Source organism: Pleurodeles waltl, chromosome 12 (genome assembly GCF_031143425.1).
Source record: "Pleurodeles waltl isolate 20211129_DDA chromosome 12, aPleWal1.hap1.20221129, whole genome shotgun sequence".
NCBI lineage: Eukaryota > Metazoa > Chordata > Amphibia > Caudata > Salamandridae > Pleurodeles > Pleurodeles waltl.
In genome coordinates this window covers 673,393,416-673,412,707 of record NC_090451.1, presented here as the reverse complement: position 1 = coordinate 673,412,707, position 19,292 = coordinate 673,393,416, and the positions used below count along the sequence as shown (strand labels likewise).

The 19,292-nt window shown below is 48.6% G+C and overlaps 1 long non-coding RNA gene across 1 annotated transcript in view; it reads right to left on the bottom strand.

The window, feature by feature from the left end:
* LOC138268705 (uncharacterized) overlaps nt 1–19,292 on the bottom strand; it is a 527,660-nt gene that overhangs the window by 200,172 nt on the left and 308,196 nt on the right. Inside the window, exon 4 of the long non-coding RNA XR_011200058.1 lies at nt 2,106–2,193. This is a non-coding gene — a long non-coding RNA (uncharacterized lncRNA). The remainder of the gene's footprint in view (nt 1–2,105; nt 2,194–19,292) is intronic.

The window sequence follows — 19,292 nt, the reverse complement described above, 5'->3', positions numbered from 1 at the left end:
GTCCGGCGCCACAGGCAGCTTCGGCGACGAGGCAGGAGCCGGAGGACGAGGTCTTGGAGCCGATGGACCAACCGGAGTCACAGGGCAAAATCCTGACTTCGACGGAAGGGCAACCTCCGGGGCCGAAACATCCGAAGCCACCGGAGTGGCCACCGACGCCGGCACCGGCGCCGAGCCCACATTCCCAAAAGGGAGAAAGGGCATAAAGGGTGCCGGCCGAAGAGGCGCAGGATCACCCAACGAAAAGGCCAAGGGCCCCGAAGGACCAGCCGGAGCAGCTCCTGGAGCCATCTGCTGAAAGATGGTATACATCGCATTAAGAAACGCGGTACTATCGGCTCCAGGAGTGGGAAAAGCCGGATACTGGGGTGCCTGGATCGAGGGCGACCCCGACGCCGGCCTCGACGTCTGCGACGCCGGAGAAAACACAAGAGGCTGCACCACCTCAATCACCGACGCCTGACCAGGCGAAGTCGATGACGCCAGAGAGGGCAACGGCGTCGATGGATGCGGCGTGACCGTGGGGCTGACCTCCCAAGTCCTCCGACGCCGAGCCGAAGGTGACCTCGAACGAGACTCCTTGCTGGAATGACGTCGTGAGTCTCTACGGCGCCGGGAGTCTCGATGACGCCGGTGAGACCTTGGCGAAGAAGACTTCTTATGATGTTTCTCCTTCTTCTTTGATTTTGCCATGAATAACTTGGCCTCACGCTCTTTGAGGGCCTTCGGATTCATGTGTTGACATGAATCGCAAGTCGAGATGTCGTGGTCGGAGCTCAAACACCATAGACAGTCGGAGTGAGGATCTGTAACTGACATCTTGCCCCCACACTCTCGACAGGGCTTGAAACCCGACTTCCTCTGAGACATTATTACCGCAGAGAAGACTACGCAGCAGACAATACACTGTAACCACGAAGGTAACAGTAGTTCCCTCGAAGATAACCGTTTCGAATGCACGGAAAAAAGGGAACTGTCATCGGCACGTCGGCGAGGACCTCTTATTGCCTGTATGACGTCAGACGGCGTCGCGTGGGCTAGAGTGACGTCCTCGTCGACGTGCAGAGACTAGTAAGAAGATTTCCGTCGAATGCTGGCGCCATGGGAGTATTCATTAGGTGAGGAATCCACAGGTAGTTGTATCCATCAGAAAGCCCTGGGTAACTCTGTGCTGCAAGGAGAGATCATTCCACCATACATTTCTCAAGATGGTAACGTACAAGGTGACTGTGACCACCGGATCCTTCCCCCTGGCAGGGACCCATGACTCCATCTCCCTCACCCTGGTTTGGGAGTGGGCGCAGAGCCCCAAACAACCCCTCAACAGCAATGGAACTGACTTCACCATGAGCTCCGTGAGTAAGAGGACATGGGCTCTGTGGGCAGTGGAGAAAATGACGGGGCTTCCAACCAATAGTGATTTTCAGATACTGGGGCACATTCCACCTCGCCCCCTTGTTGTACGCTTTTTGTTTAGAGCAGCAACCTGAAGGGGTGGAGGGTTTTCTTATTTCTATCTCCAGCTGGGCCCAAAAGAGAGGGCTGATTTAAAGGGCCATGGGCCCTCCTTTTAATTGGGTATCATCCTGGTTGGGAGTAATTTATTACCTATTACCTGGATATCAACCAATGGAGGAACACAAAGGGACTGAGCTTATTATCACTTCACAATTACTTAAGAGAAACTATGATTTGGAGGGAGGTCTTTCACTTTGTTCAACCCTTGTATGTAAGAGATATGCATGCTCTGTAAAAATGTCAGATGTATCTGTCCGAGAATAATTTCACACATAACTATGTGAATAATATGGTCTATTTTACTTTGATTTAATTCTTTTACTGTGCTCAATGTACACTGTCAGGGCACTTCCCACACACATTATACAGAGACAAAAAATCATACAATCTATGAACAGGAGATGTTACCTAAGGCAATAAGTATTATATGGTGCAGGCATCACATTTCATCCATATTGGTAGGCCCAATATGTTAAAATGGTTGGGAGCAACATGTATCAGAGTTGTTGGGATTGTCTATACTAATAAGACTTTATTAGTAGTCAAAGGAACCTCAGAATAATGAAAGGCTTATACAGCTTTCTTACCCCATGCTTTGCAGTTTAGTTTTTATGCAGCTCCTTGATTCCGGATCATAGCTCACTGTGCTATATGAGAAGGACTTCAAGTTATGAACTGCAAGAAACAAAATTATGTCTATGTCAGAAGCAGTTATCCACTTAACTAGCTACATGAAATACAAGTCTGTAATCTGCATGGAAAACAATGTGCTTTGCAGAGGGCACATTAACCTTCTACGCTACTATATAAATCAATACTGCGGCTAGACAAAACACCTATCTCTCCAGCAAGTGTATTAACCACCAGAGTTATCTTACCATTTTGAGTTCCTGAAAAATGCTGGGCAAAGATCTTTGCAGCCGGTTCCTGAACCTTAGAAGATATTTCAAAACGTCGCCTTTTTGTGACCATTTACAGAAGCCAGAACGGAATTACTGTCACATTTGTTGGTCTTGACATTTTCTTTGCGGCAGAATGATAAAAATGTATATGTATAAGTTAACTGCCAGTCTCAGCTTTTCATGATACCCCACCTGGTAACTTCGCCGCTTTTCCGCCGCCACACATTGACCCCCATTTTATGGTTCTGCAGAATAATTGTTTTTAATTTCCAGCACTGGTCCTGGGTGAGTGGTAATTGCTCTTCTGCTGTGGAAGCATGCAGTTCTTGGGTTAAAATCCAGCTGACGGCGTGGGCGAGCTAAGGGTCCTTCTGCCAACGTATGGTTACATTTCAGATGAATTGTTCGAAGCATGGTAAGCTAGCTGCTGAAATGTGTTTTTCCACAACGCAAGTGTTCGATTACTAGTTAGATAGCTCAGTGGCTCAACTCTTCTAAAATAAGTATGTATGGTTCTTTGCATGGGTTTAAATCCTGGTTAGACACTTCGGTGAAGTAAAGATGGTGAAAACAGCATTTCCTCTTGGTTGGTTTAAATCAAGGTCACATACCTCAGTCAGCTATTAATATTGTTAACCAGCTTAAATGTTACTCAATTCACATTTGTGAATCGCAGGCCTCCTTAGTGGCAGGAGCTAAACCAAAATAGCCATCCTAAAGGCGCACCTCAGAGCTGACAATTTCTATTTCTTTTTATTTTTATATAGCGCAGACTTGGACAGAATGTATTACGGGGCTTTACCAGAGTGCAGAAAATAGCTTCTATTTAACAAACAGAATAAAAGCAACCTACTAGTACCATCAAAGCAAGGAACAAGCAGTTCATCCCAGCAGAGACGTTACAGGATAAGTAGTTAGCCAACTATTACAGTACATCAGGAGCAAGTAACTAGAGCAGAGAGAACAAATATTTTGTAACGGGAACGCAAGTTCTAGTCAACATTGGAGATTGAAGCAACGATTCCCAGTGTAACGAAAGAGTCTCTCAAATAGAAGGATTTTGAGTTCCCTTTTGAATGTGAGCAGGGAAGAAACTGTGTGAACGGCTGGTAGGAGAGAGCTCCAAATCCTTGTTACACCCCAAGAGAATGACTGTCTCAGGGGCTTTATTACCTGAAAGTCCGATGTTCAAGTAGGAGGGACTCTACATTGCTTGTTGGGCTGCAGTCATGACATTTCCAACCCTGTAGGAGGGAGTGGATTTGAAGAGGACTTTAGGGAGTCTTAAATTGGGCTTTTGGAGATGTTGTTGAATTTTCTGTGGCCTGTCAAAAAGCAGGCAGTTACGTGGACCACTGCTCTGAGAGGAGTTAGATGTGCTTCAGGAAGACCAGAGAGGAGTGGGTTGTCATAATGTAGTCTAGAAAGAACCTATGATTGGACCACAGTTTTCAAGTCCTTCTTAGGAGTTCATTTCCTGACGCCACGTAGCATTTTTAGGGGGGTATTGTGTGCTTTTGTCCATGGCTGAGAATTGCCTTTGGAGGTCTAAAGAGTGTTCAAGGATAAAGCCCAATGATTTGACATTTTCCACAATGGCCAAGTTGCAGATCGGGGGAGGGGGGGGGGGGGGGAAGAAGGATTCCAGCCACTCCTGCATAAGGAGGTTAGATTCTTTTGGGAGAGATTAGTGGAAATTAAATTTTGGTTATATTGAGTCTTACGTGTTGGTTGGACATCCATTTTTTAACCTTCATGAGGGTGGCTGAGAGAACACAGGCGTCTCTGGGGGTGAAATCTTCTGGTAGGTCTGGGTATCACGCACACAGTGATGATAAAGGAGTCCAGAATTTCTCAAAATCTCGCCAAGAGGTTTATGACATAGATCAAACAGGGTTTGGGAGAGGCTGAAACCTCTTGTTTTGGGTTGATTTTGTGGATAAATACCAATCCGTTCCATCACGATGCTGATCAAAACACAGAGGTTGACTGTACCGATGGCAGCCGAAAGGTCCAGAAGCACAAGTAAACATGAGTTCCCTCAGTCTAGGAGGCAGAGAGAGTCCTCTAAAATTTGCAGAAGGGCCATTTCTGTAGCAGTTATTGAGCTGGGACTGGGTTATTTTTCTTCTACGAAGCTAAAATAGCGTGTGCTGCGAGGTGGCAGAAGCCAGGAAGTGACAAAAGCAAGGGTTATTCGCTGCTTCTTTCGCATACACTCGCTAAGTAAGCGTGTTGTGTTATTTTCTTCTAAATGAATGGGCAGGACTTTCTCGTTGAGATGGAGCAATAGTAAAAATATTTGCTGTAGCAAAGATGCTGGTGAGTGAGGAGGAAGGGTGCTCTCTAGCTCAATGAATTGCTAATGTGTATCAGCCACAGAGCACATGGCTTGGCGATCAGCCTATGTCACACACTGCCTCCCTTTCTAAAGTCAGGAAAGTGAAATGCTAATAACCCCAGTTCTACCAGCCTCTGGGCAATGTCATGCACTCAAACCTACGACCTGTGAGTGCTTTCACTCACACTCCGCAGTGTTGAGCACGTAACTCTCTGAGAAAACGTTCTGTCTTCCTTGCCACAGGCACCAAGTGTGACTTGAAAGTAGCATATTCAGATCGGATAGGGCTAACTCAAGCCTTCATGTTTCCAAAGTCGGTAAATAGGCTCCCCGAAACCGATGTATGGCAGAGATTTTTAGACATAACTGTGCTTGTATGGGCTATAATAAACATATATATTTTTCAATCAGGAAGCCTGTGCTGGAGGCCTCTGCATTTCTCCTTAGGCAACAGGTTTCAGGACAGCGCATTAATTCCAGCGGTTAACTGTATGATGGTCAACGCAGGCCCCGTTTCTCAAGAAATGAAACACGTAGACAGAACCGTCACTGGCTGAGTTAAATGTTGCAGGCTTCGAGACGCTATTGGCAGTGGAACCCCAAGCGATTGCTGTGCTACAGGCAACCATCGTGGTCAAATTTGATATATGTTTTCAGTTCAACAGGTCATGGAATTTTGCAACGTTGAGCATTTGACTCACCTACAGTACTGAGGCCCCCCCTGACCCTCACAGCGTGAATCTTAGAAAGATTAAGGCGGGAACATGCTATGGTTGACGGTGACTGGGAGTGCCTGTGGCCGGGTTGAACAGGGCCTGGAGGAATGTTGGGTCCAGCAGAAAGGGAGACCTTTTGGCTTTGCCAATGCTTGTGTTTTTTGTTGAGGTGCTGAACTGTGAAAGCTGGAGCTCTTTTACAGTAGTGGGGCGCAACCCCTGGCCCAAACTGAAGAGATGGAGGCTGACCTTCTACAGCCCTAAGGAGGTTTCGGGGAGATGGGGAGGGCGGGGGAGCAGGGTGAGTCTGGCCGAGAGGAGTACACTAGATGATAAACCATAAGTACTGCAGGCATTCATGGAGCAACGCAGGTGAAATAGCTTAACACTTCAGAGCTGTTTCAAGGGTTCAACCCCCTCTCCGTACCTCAACCCCAATAATATGTCAGAGTGAAAAATCTGGAGGTATAGCCTTTTTAATGTGAGAAGTTGCTTATGTCAAAGGTTGTTCATCACTATTCGTATAATATTTTTCAACATATATAAAACATTTTGCTTCAGTTCCAGCTCCCATCCTAATACATTTCAGCCTCTTAAAAATATTATTGCTGAAATTCTGCAATTCTGCGACTGTTATGCTTTCCGCATAATTATGGATTCGCAGCATTTACTTTCATTCTCCTGCACAATTTGCCGATCTGAACAAAAAAAAAAAATCTAGCGCTAGCAGCTCTAAAAGTACAAAAACTACAGGACTCATTCTAAGCAGTGGAAAGCCCGTCACAAAGGCTGGCTGTTCACCTTTCATTTCCTTATTGCAATAATTAAGGGTCAAATTGGTACTAATGAGCTGAAAGCTTTGCCCAGGCCGTATTAACATGTAAAAATAACAAAACAGCGAAGTAATGCTATCACAAAATACTCCACATTATGCCACATAATTTGCTTATTCTTTTTGCATAGTTTAGCCAACTCTTCAACACAATGTGTTCCTCCCCAGTCACATGCCTCCTTACAGGTGGGATCTACACGGACCCACTCCACCCCCCACCATCCGCAATCCAGCCTTCAGTTTACTCAGCTCTGACAGCATACCTCAACACATGGGACATGTGAGGGGTGCTGCTAACCACAAACAATCAACAGACCGTAAAGATAATGGAGTGAACGAGGTATAACAAAGTGAACTATAGAGTAAACATGTATGCATGCCACACAGCCTAAAACGTGAATGGATAAACAGGTCAAAGATTACAAATAAAGTACATGTTCCCATAAGAATCAATTGTAAATAGCTTTTCAGTGGAAGGCTAAAATGTCAGCAAAAGGGCATTCCTTTTTGTGAAAGGACTAAGGTTTTGTAAACCTGCGAGTTCACGTGTTTGGCTGGAGCAGGAGAGTAGGTTTCTTCACACAGTCTACCTCGTGGAGGAAATCCATCTTTCCAGCGAGGCTGAAGGCTGTATTAGAGATGGCATCCATGGAGCCGGGGTGGCTGAGGAGGAGCCATCAGTAAAGGCGGAAAATACAAGATGAACGAGTTACTTACCTTCGGTAACGACTTTTCTGGTGGATACATTAGCTACCTGTGGATTCCTCACCTAATGAATACTCCCATGGCGCCAGCATTCGACGGAAATCTTCTTACTAGTCTCTGCACGTCGACGAGGACGTCACTCTAGCCCACGCGACGCCGTCTGCCGTCATACAGGCAATAAGAGGTCCTCGCCGACGTGCCGATGACAGTACCAACATTTTTTACGTGCATGAGAATAATAATAACCCAATGTAATGAAAGAGCAAAGCAACATCTCTTAATATTGTAAATCACACAACATTGCAATAAAATAGCTGTAGATTTAATATAACCTTCTTTTTTTTTTTTTTTTAAACAAATAAATATATTTATACATACGAATCATGTATATACACAATATATATAGATTTATATATAAATATACACATATATACAAATATCATATATGCAAAATGTATTGCAACTTTGAAGACCAAAAGGAGCACACTCAAGGATTGCTTGGAGAGACCAAAAAGGCAACGGGGAGGCGGGTGGGACCGTGAGGAATCCACAGGTAGCTAATGTATCCACCAGAAAAGTCGTTACCGAAGGTAAGTAACTCGTTCTTCTGATGGATACAACTACCTGTGGATTCCTCACCTAATGAATAGAGTCCCAAAGCAGTACCACGCCCGGCAGTGGGTGCCTAAATGGTCAAACCAAGAAATCCTGCAGCACTGACCGTGCAAAATGACCGTCCCTTCTGACCTCAGAGTCCAAACAGTAATGTTTCACAAAAGTGTGAAGGGACGACCAAGTTGCGGCCTTGCAGATGTCGACCACAGGAACACCCCTGGCCAAGGCCGAAGAGGCCGACTTAGCTCTGGTGGAGTAAGCTCTAATGCCCTCAGGCGGATCCTTCTTTGCCAAAGAGTAACAGATTTTAATGCAAAGAACAACCCACCTGGAGAGTGTTCTCTTGTGGACTGCCTTTCCTCTCCTCTTGCCCACGTGTCCGACAAACAGCTGATCCTCCAGCCTGATATCTTTCATTCTGTCGATATAGAAGCTCAACGCCCTTTTTGGGTCCAGGCGATGTAGTCTTTCTTCCTCCTTTGAAGGATGAGGCGGAGGATAAAACGTGGACAAAGTGATTGTCTGAGCCAAATGGAAGGGTGAAACAACCTTCGGAAGGAAAGCAGCCTTGGTCCTCAACACCACCTTATCCCCATAAAACGTTATATAAGGGGGTTTAACCGATAAGGCCTGCAACTCACTCACTCTCCTTGCAGATGTTATAGCTACCAGGAATACTGTTTTAATAACCAAATACCTTAAGGGGCAAGAATGCATAGGCTCAAAAGGGGACCCCATAAGGAAAGTCAGGACCAAGGACAAATCCCATTGAGGCATAACGAATGGTTTTGGAGGATATTGATTCAGAAGACCTTTCAAGAATCTGAGAACAATAGGGGATTTAAATAACGATGGTTGGTCTGGAAGACAAATGAAGGCTGACAAGGCCGACAAATAACCCTTAATGGTAGCCACTGCACAACCTTTCTGCGCTAGAGACAGTGCAAAAGACAAAACATGTGACAGATGAGCATGTAAGGGATCAATCTGTCTCTCCACACCACATAACAAATTTAGACCACCTATTAGCGTAGATAGATTTAGTGGAGTGTCGCCTGGCCGCTAAGATAACATCCACTACATCAGGCGGGAGAGAGAAGGAACTCAGGTTGCCCCGTTCAATCTCCAAGCATGTAGGTGCAGACTCTGGAGGTTGGGGTGAAAAACCTGCCCCTGCGACTGCGAGAGGAGGTCTGCCCTGAGAGGGAGACGGAGCGGAGGGCACAGTGAGAGTTGGAGAAGGTCGGAGTACCATACCCTCCTTGGCCAATCTGGAGCTATTAAGACGACTTGGGCCCGGTCTTGGCGAATTTTCCTCAACACTCGAGGAATCAAGGGTATGGGGGGAAACGCGTAAAGCAACTGGTCGCACCAGGTTATCTGAAACGCGTCCCCCAACGCTCCCTGCATCGGATACTGGAGGCTGCAGAATAACGGGCAATGCGCTTTCTCCCAAGTGGCAAACAGATCTATCCGAGGAAACCCCCACATCTGGAAGATTAAACAGACTTGATCTGGATGGAGACGCCACTCGTGGTCTGCCGAGAATTGGCGACTGAGACTGTCCTCATGTGCCAGCGAGCATGCGTGACCAACAGAATGCAGGAGGCGAACAGACCGAGCAGACAAAGGACCTTGAGGACTGGAACTACCGCTCCATTTCGAAACATTGGAACCAATTCCTGAATATCTTGAATCCGCTGAGGCGGAGGAAAGGCTCGACTCAATGTTGTATCCAGTACTGCCCCTATGAACAGGAGGCGCTGAGAGGGCTCCAGGTGAGATTTGGGCACGTTCACCGAAAAGCCCAGGTCGAACAACAACTGGGTTGTTGACTGCAGATGATGCGACACAAGCTCCGGGGACTTGGCTTTGATCAACCAGTCGTCCAAGTAAGGGAATACTGCTATCCCCTTCCTTCTGAGCTCCGCCGCAACCACTGACATCACCTTTGTGAAGACTCGAGGTGCTGAAGTAAGACCAAACGGGAGGACCGCAAACTGATAGTGCTGCGACCCTACCACAAACCGGAGATACTTCCTGTGCGACTTGAGTATCGGGATATGAAAGTAAGCATCCTGCAAGTCGACAGACACCATCCAATCTTCCTTGTTCAACGCCAAAAGCACCTGTGCTAGGGTCAGCATCTTGAACTTTTCCTGTTTGAGGAACCAATTCAAGATCCTCAGATCCAGGATTGGTCTCAACTGACCATCCTTTTTGGGAATCAGGAAGTATCTTGAGTAACAACCTCGACCCTTTTCCTGCTCTGGGACCAACTCTACCGCGCCCTTTGAAAGGAGGACTTGAACCTCCTGTTCTAGCAACAGGAGGTGTTCTTCTGAACAATAAGATGGGCGGGGCGGGATGAGGGGCGGGAACTCCCGAAAGGGAAGGGCGTAGCCTTTTCCCACAATGCCGAGAACCCAAGTGTCCGTTGTGATAGACTTCCACTTGTGGAGAAAACGCTGTAATCTTCCCCCTACAGGAGAGGAGTGAGTGGGAAACGGTGGAAGCCTAAGGCTGCTTCCCCTGCTGCACCCCTCCAGAGGACGAGGAAGAGGCAGAGTGCTGTTGAGAGGCTCCTCTGGTACGGGCCCCACCCCTCCCCCTCCCTCTAAATGACCTATAGGGGAGGGAAGAGGCGGGTTGCTGGAACCTCCCCCGAAAGGAAGAGGAAGAAGAGCCACGCCCAAATCCCCGAAACCTCCTGAAAAATCTAGAAGAGGCAGAGGAAGAAGGAGCTTGCAGTCCTAACGATTTGGCTGTGGCTCTGCTCTCCTTAAATCGTTCCAAGGCCGAATCTGCCTTGGCTCCAAACAGTCTGTCCCCATCAAACGGGAGGTCCAGCAGGGTCGACTGCACATCCGCAGAAAACCCTGAGTTTCGGAGCCAGGCCTGTCTTCTTGCCACCACAGCCGTGCCCATCGCCCTGGCCACGAGTCGGTCGTGTCCAGCCCAGACTGGATAATCTGGGTCGCGGCAGCCTGGGCGTCCGAGACCACATCCAAGAGACCCTGCGGGAGCTCCGTAAATGAAGACGAAATATCATCCATCAGAGCATGGATGTACCTCCCCAGAATGCACGTTGCGTTGGTGGCCTTCAACGCCAAACTGCATGACGAAAATATTTTCTTGGACTGCGCATCCAGTTTCTTGGAGTCTCTGTCTCCAGGCACCGTCGGGAAGGAACCAGGCGCTGACTTTGAGGAACAGGAGGCTTGCACCACCAAGCTCTCCGGCGTAGGGTGTCTAGAGAGAAAGCCAGGGTCAGATGGTGCAGCTCGATACCTCCTGGCCACAGCCCTATGAACGGCCGAGGAAGACACCGGCTTCTTCCACACCTCCAACACCGGATCCAGCAAAGCCTCATTAAATCGCAAGAGAGGCTCAGCTGCAGCAGAGGCCGGATGCAATACCTCTGTCAGCAAATTCTGCTTCGCCTCTGCCACCGGCAAAGGCAGGTCCAAAAAGCTCGCTGCCTTCCTCACCACAGCATGAAAGGAAGCAGCCTCCTCCGTATATTCCCCTGGAGATGAAAGGTCCCACTCAGGGGAAGTGTCCAGCCCACTGGCTGTATCCAGACCATGTAGTCCGTCTCCAGAGTCCTCAATCTCTCCCTCCTCTAAGACTCGCTGATACTCCTGCTCTTCTAAAAGACGGAGAGCACGCCTCCTCGAATGAAGTCTCTCCTCGATACGCGGAGTCGACATGGCCTCCGCCGACGTCGAAGAACGGCGCCGATCTCCAGAAGCATCTGACGCCGCGTCCGGCGCCACAGGCAGCTTCGGCGCCGAGGCAGGAGCCGGAGGACGAGGTCTTGGAGCCGATGGACCAACCGGAGTCACAGGGCAAAATCCTGACTTCGACGGAAGGGCAACCTCCGGGGCCGAAACATCCGAAGCCACCGGAGCGGCCACCGACGCCGGCACCGGTGCCGAGCCCACATTCCCAAAAGGGAGAAAGGGCATAAAGGGTGCCGGCCGAAGAGGCGCAGGATCACCCAACGAAAAGGCCAAGGGCCCCGAAGGACCAGCCGGAGCAGCTCCTGGAGCCATCTGCTGAAAGATGGTATACATCGCATTAAGAAACGCGGTACTATCGGCTCCAGGAGTGGGAAAAGCCGGATACTGGGGTGCCTGGATCGAGGGCGACCCCGACGCCGGCCTCGACGTCTGCGACGCCGGAGAAAACACAAGAGGCTGCACCACCTCAATCACCGACGCCTGACCAGGCGAAGTCGGTGACGCCGGAGAGGGCAACGGCGTCGATGGATGCGGCGTGACCGTGGGGCTGACCTCCCAAGTCCTCCGACGCCGAGCCGAAGGTGACCTCGAACGAGACTCCTTGCTGGAATTACGTCGTGAGTCTCTACGGCGCCGGGAGTCTCGATGACGCCGGTGAGACCTTGGCGAAGAAGACTTCTTATGATGTTTCTCCTTCTTCTTTGACTTTGCCATGAATAACTTGGCCTCACGCTCTTTGAGGGCCTTCGGATTCATGTGTTGACATGAATCGCAAGTCGAGACGTCGTGGTCGGAGCTCCAACACCATAGACAGTCGGAGTGAGGATCTGTAACTGACATCTTGCCCCCACACTCTCGACAGGGCTTGAAACCCGACTTCCTCTGAGACATTATTACCGCAGAGAAGACTACGCAGCAGACAATACGCTGTAACCACGAAGGTAACAGTAGCTCCCTCGAAGATAACCGTTTCGAATGCACGGAAAAAAGGGAACTGTCATCGGCACGTCGGCGAGGACCTCTTATTGCCTGTATGACGTCAGACGGCGTCGCGTGGGCTAGAGTGACGTCCTCGTCGACGTGCAGAGACTAGTAAGAAGATTTCCGCCGAATGCTGGCGCCATGGGAGTATTCATTAGGTGAGGAATCCACAGGTAGTTGTATCCATCAGAACTAAAGCTGTAGCCCAGAAGAGGCGCCCTTTGAAGGATGGCTTGTCATGTGAGGGGAGCGCTGGCATTTCTGGCCCCACTTGATATTCGGAGCTAGGGGTGAAACATAGCCCACTCTGTGACAGAGGCACCCCAACACCTCGTGGGCCCCGGACTAGTAAAGTTACGCCTTTCTATTTATCACATGGGACCAACTATTAAAGTCCTGCTCCTTCCGTGTTCAAATGAATTGGGGTACCCATTTTAAAAGTAGCCTTTTAGGGACAAAGGTCAGTACTTTCCATTTAGAGGTCTCATTGGACTTTCCCTGTTACCTCTTCCTAAACATAACATAAGGAACCCCCAGCTTTATGTGATACACCGCTGCTGAGCCTCACCTAGCTGTGCCACCCTGGTCATGTCTATGGGTTGGAGAGAAGTGGTCCACCCATGATGCCATCCTCTGCACCCACGTGGCTCGTCTGGAGGCCATGCCGCACTCAGCCTTGGTGCTGGCTGTCAGAAGGGTGGATGGGGGGTAGGTCATATACAGCCTTTTAGGAACCGACATGCATTTCGACGGACACAGCTAGAGAAGGTCTGTACTGCCCTGAAGGACTGAAATGTCCCTTATAGCAAGACCAGGGAGGCCCTGGGCATGGTAGGGCCTCTCCTAGCCTCCACACCCCCTTGTGTGGCTAAGACTGAGTTTGTCGCTTTCCTCATTCGGCCTGTGCTGCTGTGCATAGTGTCCTAAGACTCCATACCAAGCTCCTGGTTCCCTAATGGCAGCAAGTGCTTCCCAATGACCTTCTCGACTTAGGAGGGCCCAGAGAGGACCTAGGTCCTTGCAACGCATGAGAGACAGCCTGGGGTCGATTGTGAGACCCCAGGAGTTGAAACACTGTTGAGCGTACCATGAGATTTGTTCAGAGGGCTAACAACTTCCTCCCTGGACCCTTGCACAAGCCATTAATCCTTATCCCTTCCAATAGTTGCCAACATGTCCATCCTCCCATCTGGACACCACATTACCAACAGGGACTTTAGGACTGACTCTATGCAAGTGCATCTATGAGAAGGCATGGTAACTGTGCATATGAAGTCATTTTAGAATGCACTGGCTGTTGTTATTTCACACCACAGGGGAAGTGACAAGCCAGTTCCAAGGAGAGAGGGCCGCACTACAGAAGACACCACACTTTTAAAAATAACCAAAATAAAACAACCTGATGGTTCACCAAGATGAGATGGGTGTTGCAATCAAAGATTGATCCTCTGTAGGCAGGTAACAAAGGTTTCATGATGAAGTTTATTTGAAGAATGTCAGTTACAGGTGTCATCTGAATGCTATATCAGCGTCCCACCAAGAGCAGCATCCTGCTGCTCAGCCCACTCTCTCCAACTGCTTTCTCCAGGCATGCATAAATATTCTATGACATCACACACACCATGGCTGAGCAGCAGGTATCAGGGAAACTAGGGAGAGAGAATGCATTAAACCTAAATCAGGATGTAACAATTGGGTTTCTCACAGATAACGACTCATACGCTCAAGCCTTGGTTGCTCCAGTAACATCTTTCTTGTCTGTACAATGGTAGCCTCGTGTCAGGCTTTCCTCATTACGGGTACACAGTCACACACATGCATAGGACTACACTGCAGGCCCCTCACACCGACTCTGTGATACTGCTTGGGCCTCAATCCCTATAACCATGCTCAGCCCCTCAAGGCACCACCTCCTTCAAGAGTATAAAACTACTTGCCACCAGGCCGCTACTGAGCTGAAATGCTTTCCTAGACAGGAGTATGTTTACTGGGCACACTAGGACTCTTGATACTTCTTGTTTGTGCTTCTAGTAAACATGTATTTCCTTCCGACTTTGGAGGCTAGTTATTGGTGGCTGTTTTACTATAATCCTACTTGCTGTGTGAAGCAAAGGAAACTAGATAAGTCTCCCATGACCCTTCCGTCATATTTTACCAACAGGATGGTCTATTTTGTGACAAACAAAAAGTCCTGCCAGTAACCGGCACAGGAGGCTCCGTGGCCCAGTGATCACTCCTATCTCCTGCTGGTGGTGTGATACGGAAGGCCCAGGCACGTGTCAGTGGCCTTGCGTTGAGCAGTAGTCTGGATGCTGCAGGCAAGTTGGCAGGCGTCCACAGTCCTCCTGATTACGGCTGTAGGTCTCGGGTGGCTTTGGCGGTTGAGTCAATGCTCTTCTTACATCGGTTGCAATTCGCTACCCTTCAATTGAGTATGATGCTCTGGGGCAACAGCCCTTTCTCTTCACTGCGCCCCCAGTTGGCATGTGAGGATCACAAACAGTGGAACACAGGGTCACAGCCCTTCGAGATCACAGTATCTCACAGTGTAATACCCTCTTTGGTCACCATGATGCATCAGAGTGACAGCACTTAATCTTCACCCTGCCCTCAAATGGTAATGGGGTCGCCAGCACTGCATTCATGCTACTTAACTCTGGGCCAGGGCAATAGTTCTTTACCACTAAAAGGGCTGCGTATGTGTGCCCATCCTGATCTAAGAGGACCAAATTCTGTGACACAGGCCTAGGTCATGGCGCACACACGATCCATGTTCTCCCACGACATAAAATAGGTAGCAAGGATCCAGATATCATCACACCTGGGGCACTCAGTGTAGAGATGCAGCATGCAGATGACTTTTCCACCCCAATATCACCCTTTCTGGAAGATGCTGTTTTCAGTATTCGACCCAAGAATCAGATGCCCTCTGATTCCAAGGCAAAATTAAAACCTCAGTTGCCTCCCGGGCTACTACAAGATCAGATGGCTTTCCCAAGTTCCTTCACTAGCGTTGGTGACATTCCAAAGACTTGTGGAGACAACACTATAAGACATGAGACCCCATGAACTAACAGTGTATCTTTATTATTGGTCTTCATAGAGGCACTGGAATGACGACTGCTGAAAGCCCTCAACTGACTGCAAGAGATAGCATCAAGAGTATCGCCCTGACAAAAGTCATATCATCTTGGAGCAATGAGTAGAACTAGATCCAGTAGATGTGGAGACCTGCAGCACCAGCCTCCGTCCAGATCACTAAAACAAGCCTTAGCAAAGCCATAAGGGGTGGCTTTAATGTGCCAATGCGTCTACGCACAGGCATTCACGAATTCTGTTTACAAGCATTGTATGCACAAATGCTGCTTGTCACATTAAAACCAGCCCTAAACCCTTTGGAGCAAAATAATAACCAAAAGTATTGCTTTTTGCAGAAGAATAAATAGGAGATAAGGAATTGAATATGACAAATAGTGTGTGCTTTTCAGCTGTAACACATTCCCCCATGCTGTGCCATTGAATCACTTCCTGGAAGGTATAATAATACACCAAAAAGCTAAATGCATGTTAGCAGAGAGTAATACTCTTCGGTGTGGAGCCAAAACCATCTCTATGAATATTTTAAAGAATTGATAACAATATGTCATGCTGACAGCTACCCAATCAAGGAGTACTCACATAAGAGAGGTAACAGATCTAGTCTACTGCCTCACAGTCTCCAACTGTTATACTAATAACACACCAAGGCAGGGCGGACCGATGATCTACACAAGCTAACTGGGGAGTCGCAGGCCCTAACTAATCCAGTTCCCTACTTTTATTTCAAGGACACCAGTTGTTTATGGACGGAAAGGCCTCACTCACATAACCACGGCATGCTTCATCCTTGGCCAGTCTGCCCCACCGGGTTAAGATACTGCCAACCTGGTGGTCTCAACCCTAACCCGAAAAAAAATCCTTTGGAAAAAGGGAGCTCAGAATAAAATATTCTCTGGTAAATTTAGGGATCCGGATACTAAGGGCCTGCGTTAGATATTGGCAGAGGGGGTTACTCTGTCACAAACGTAATGGATATTCCGTCCGCCGTATAACGATCCCATTATAGCCTATGGAGATTGTAATACGGCGGATGGGAGATCCGTCATATTTGTGACAGAGTAACCCCTCCACCAATCTCTAAATAAAGCCCTAAGTCTTAAAACTACCTCTGTCTGTTACCAGGATCGCTCCTTTATTAGTGAGGGCACACAGTGTAGGATTAATAAAGATTGTTACACATTCAAGAACAACCATGTCAGGGTGTACTGAAGTGGTGAGGACTCACCACACAACAGTGTCCTCCAATGCCAACATGTTTCGGCCCTCAATCTGGGTACCCACCTGGATACCCATCTAGAAAAATAAGGTGGATGGTCCAGGGCAATTAAAAAAATAAGGACAGGAGTGGTATTGGCGGGAAGGTGTACAGCAGTCCTGAACTAAACTCGAGATGAAGAACATCTCCAAGCTAGAGTCAGTGTGCAGAAGTGCTGACATTGTGCATTCTCTGCAGTGACAAAAAGATCTAACAAAGGTTCTCCCAAGTCTCTGAAGACACCTGGTACCACGTCCAGATGGGGACGCCATTTGTGATCTGAAAGGCTTTGATGGCTGAGTTTGTCTGCTGTGGTGTTCAGATAACCCCAGATGATGAACCACCAAGAAGACGTTTTGATGTTCTAGCCATGTCCAGAGATGCAGGGCCACCTAACACAGGGTCTATGACACCACCCTGCCCTGATTGTTGCTTTACCACATGGCGGTGATGTTGCCTATAAACGCCTGAACTAGCCTTCCCTTGACAGAAGGAAGAAAGGCTTTCAACACCAATTGGATCGCTCTCAGTTCCAACAGGTTGATGTGGAGCTGAGATTTGCCAGAGACCAGAGTCCTCTGCTTTCCACCTCTCCCAGATGGCACACCAAACACAAAAGTGATGAATCTGTCACCAGAGTGAGCTCTAAGTTGGGAAGGGAGAGGGGTCTGTCAATGACCCAGTCACTGACTGTGACCCACCACTGCAGAGCTCTACCAAGCTTTTGTAGTCCCCTCCACTATCTGGACCAGATCACAGAGATCACCCTGATGCTTTGCTCACTGGGTCTACAAATCCCCATGCAGAGCTCACTATATGCCAACGGGCATGTTTTACCACAGGATACAGGAGGCGATGAGGACTAACGGCTTCAGAGTCAGTCTCCCTGAAACATAGGAATCATAGCCCGGATATTCTGGGCTCGCTGATCCAGAGGATAAGCTGGAAAATGCACTGTATGCAGAACAGCTCCAATGAAACTGGATCCGAAAGGGAGTCAATGTGACTTTGGCATGTTTATAGGGAACCCCAGAGAGTGCAGGAAGTTCACCACAGTCTGGAGATGACCGCTAGGAGAGCTCCTGCTTTTAACAGTCATTCGTCAAGGCAGGGGAAGACTGGAACCCCTGACCTCCACATATGTGCAGCAACCACCAACATCACCTTGGTGAACACTCGAGGGGTGCTGGTAAGGCCAAAGGGAAGCACACAAACTGATAATGCTCTTGGCCTACTATGAACCGCAGGTAACCTCTGTGGCCAGACGGAACGGAGATATGTTAGTAAGTGTCCAGCAAGTCCAATACTACCCTCCAGTCATCAGGTTAAAGGCCAGATAAGGCCTGAGTCAAGGTGAGCATCTTGAATTTTTCCTTCTTCAGGAAGTATTTGAGAGGTTGAGGACGGGGACAACCTCTGGCTCCCAAGAGGCCAGTGCAAGCACCATCGATGCCACAAAGGTACTGTGATGTCTGCTGGCCATGGTGGCTAACAGAGAATGGATACTGCTGATAGCCCCTACAGAAGCAATGGGAGGGGTGAAGGTGGAATGTGGCTGTGGTAGAGCCATAGTGAGCTCCAACGACCAAGAGGTGGCTCTACTGTCCTTAAATTTTCCAGAGCTGAATACACCTTGTTGCAGAAGAGGCGAGTCCCATCAAAAGGCATGTCAAAAACGGAGGGTAAGACATCCCAGAAAAAGCCAGTATTTCTCAGCCAGGTTTGGTGTCAAAGCACCACCATTGAAGCATTGGCTCTGCCTAAAGCAGTGGTTCCCAACCTGTGGTCCGGGGACCCCTGGGGGTCCGCAAAGCCTTATCAGGGGGTCCGCGAGAGCCTAGAAAATAAAAAAATATTAACAAATATTGACAAATTAGGTCCTCAGCTTCCAGTAATGACTCAGACTGGGGTCTCCGGATTACAATGATGATTCAGTGGGGTCCCTGGGTTCCATTAATGTTAAAGTGGGGGTCCACAGAAATCAAAAGGTTGGGAACCACTGGCCTAAAGGAGTCGGTCATATCCAATCCAGACCTTACTTTGGACTTCGCCGCATTGCTCCCATCAGCAGTAGCTTGGTAGAGTATGCCCCTGGCCTCATTCAGGACCATAGGCAGCACTCGTGCAACGGTATCCCACACTGTGTGGGAATAACAATCCAAAACGCATGTATTGTTCGTGGACCGCAGTGCCAGGCTGGTAGGGTAGAAAATTCTATTACCGAAGATATCCAGCCTCTTGAATTCCCTATCCGGTGGTGTGTCAGAAAACATGCCACGATTTATCAGGGAGGTTGAAACCTGGATCACCAGGCTCTCTCTTGTAGGGTGCTTGTAGAGGGAGGATGAGGTTCCTGAGAGCAGGGCGATGGTGGCAAGCAGTGATCCTGTGCACAGGAGTACCTGTGCAGGGCTTGGCCCAGGCTCAGAGAACGGAATCTGTGAGGGCTTCATTAAAGTGTGGTAAGGGTTCTAAGGACGATACCCTGGGCTGAAGCACCTCTGTCAAGATGTTAGTCTTGACATCAATTGTGGGCAGCATTCGGTCCAGGACCTCAGTCACCCTGTGGACTACCATCACGA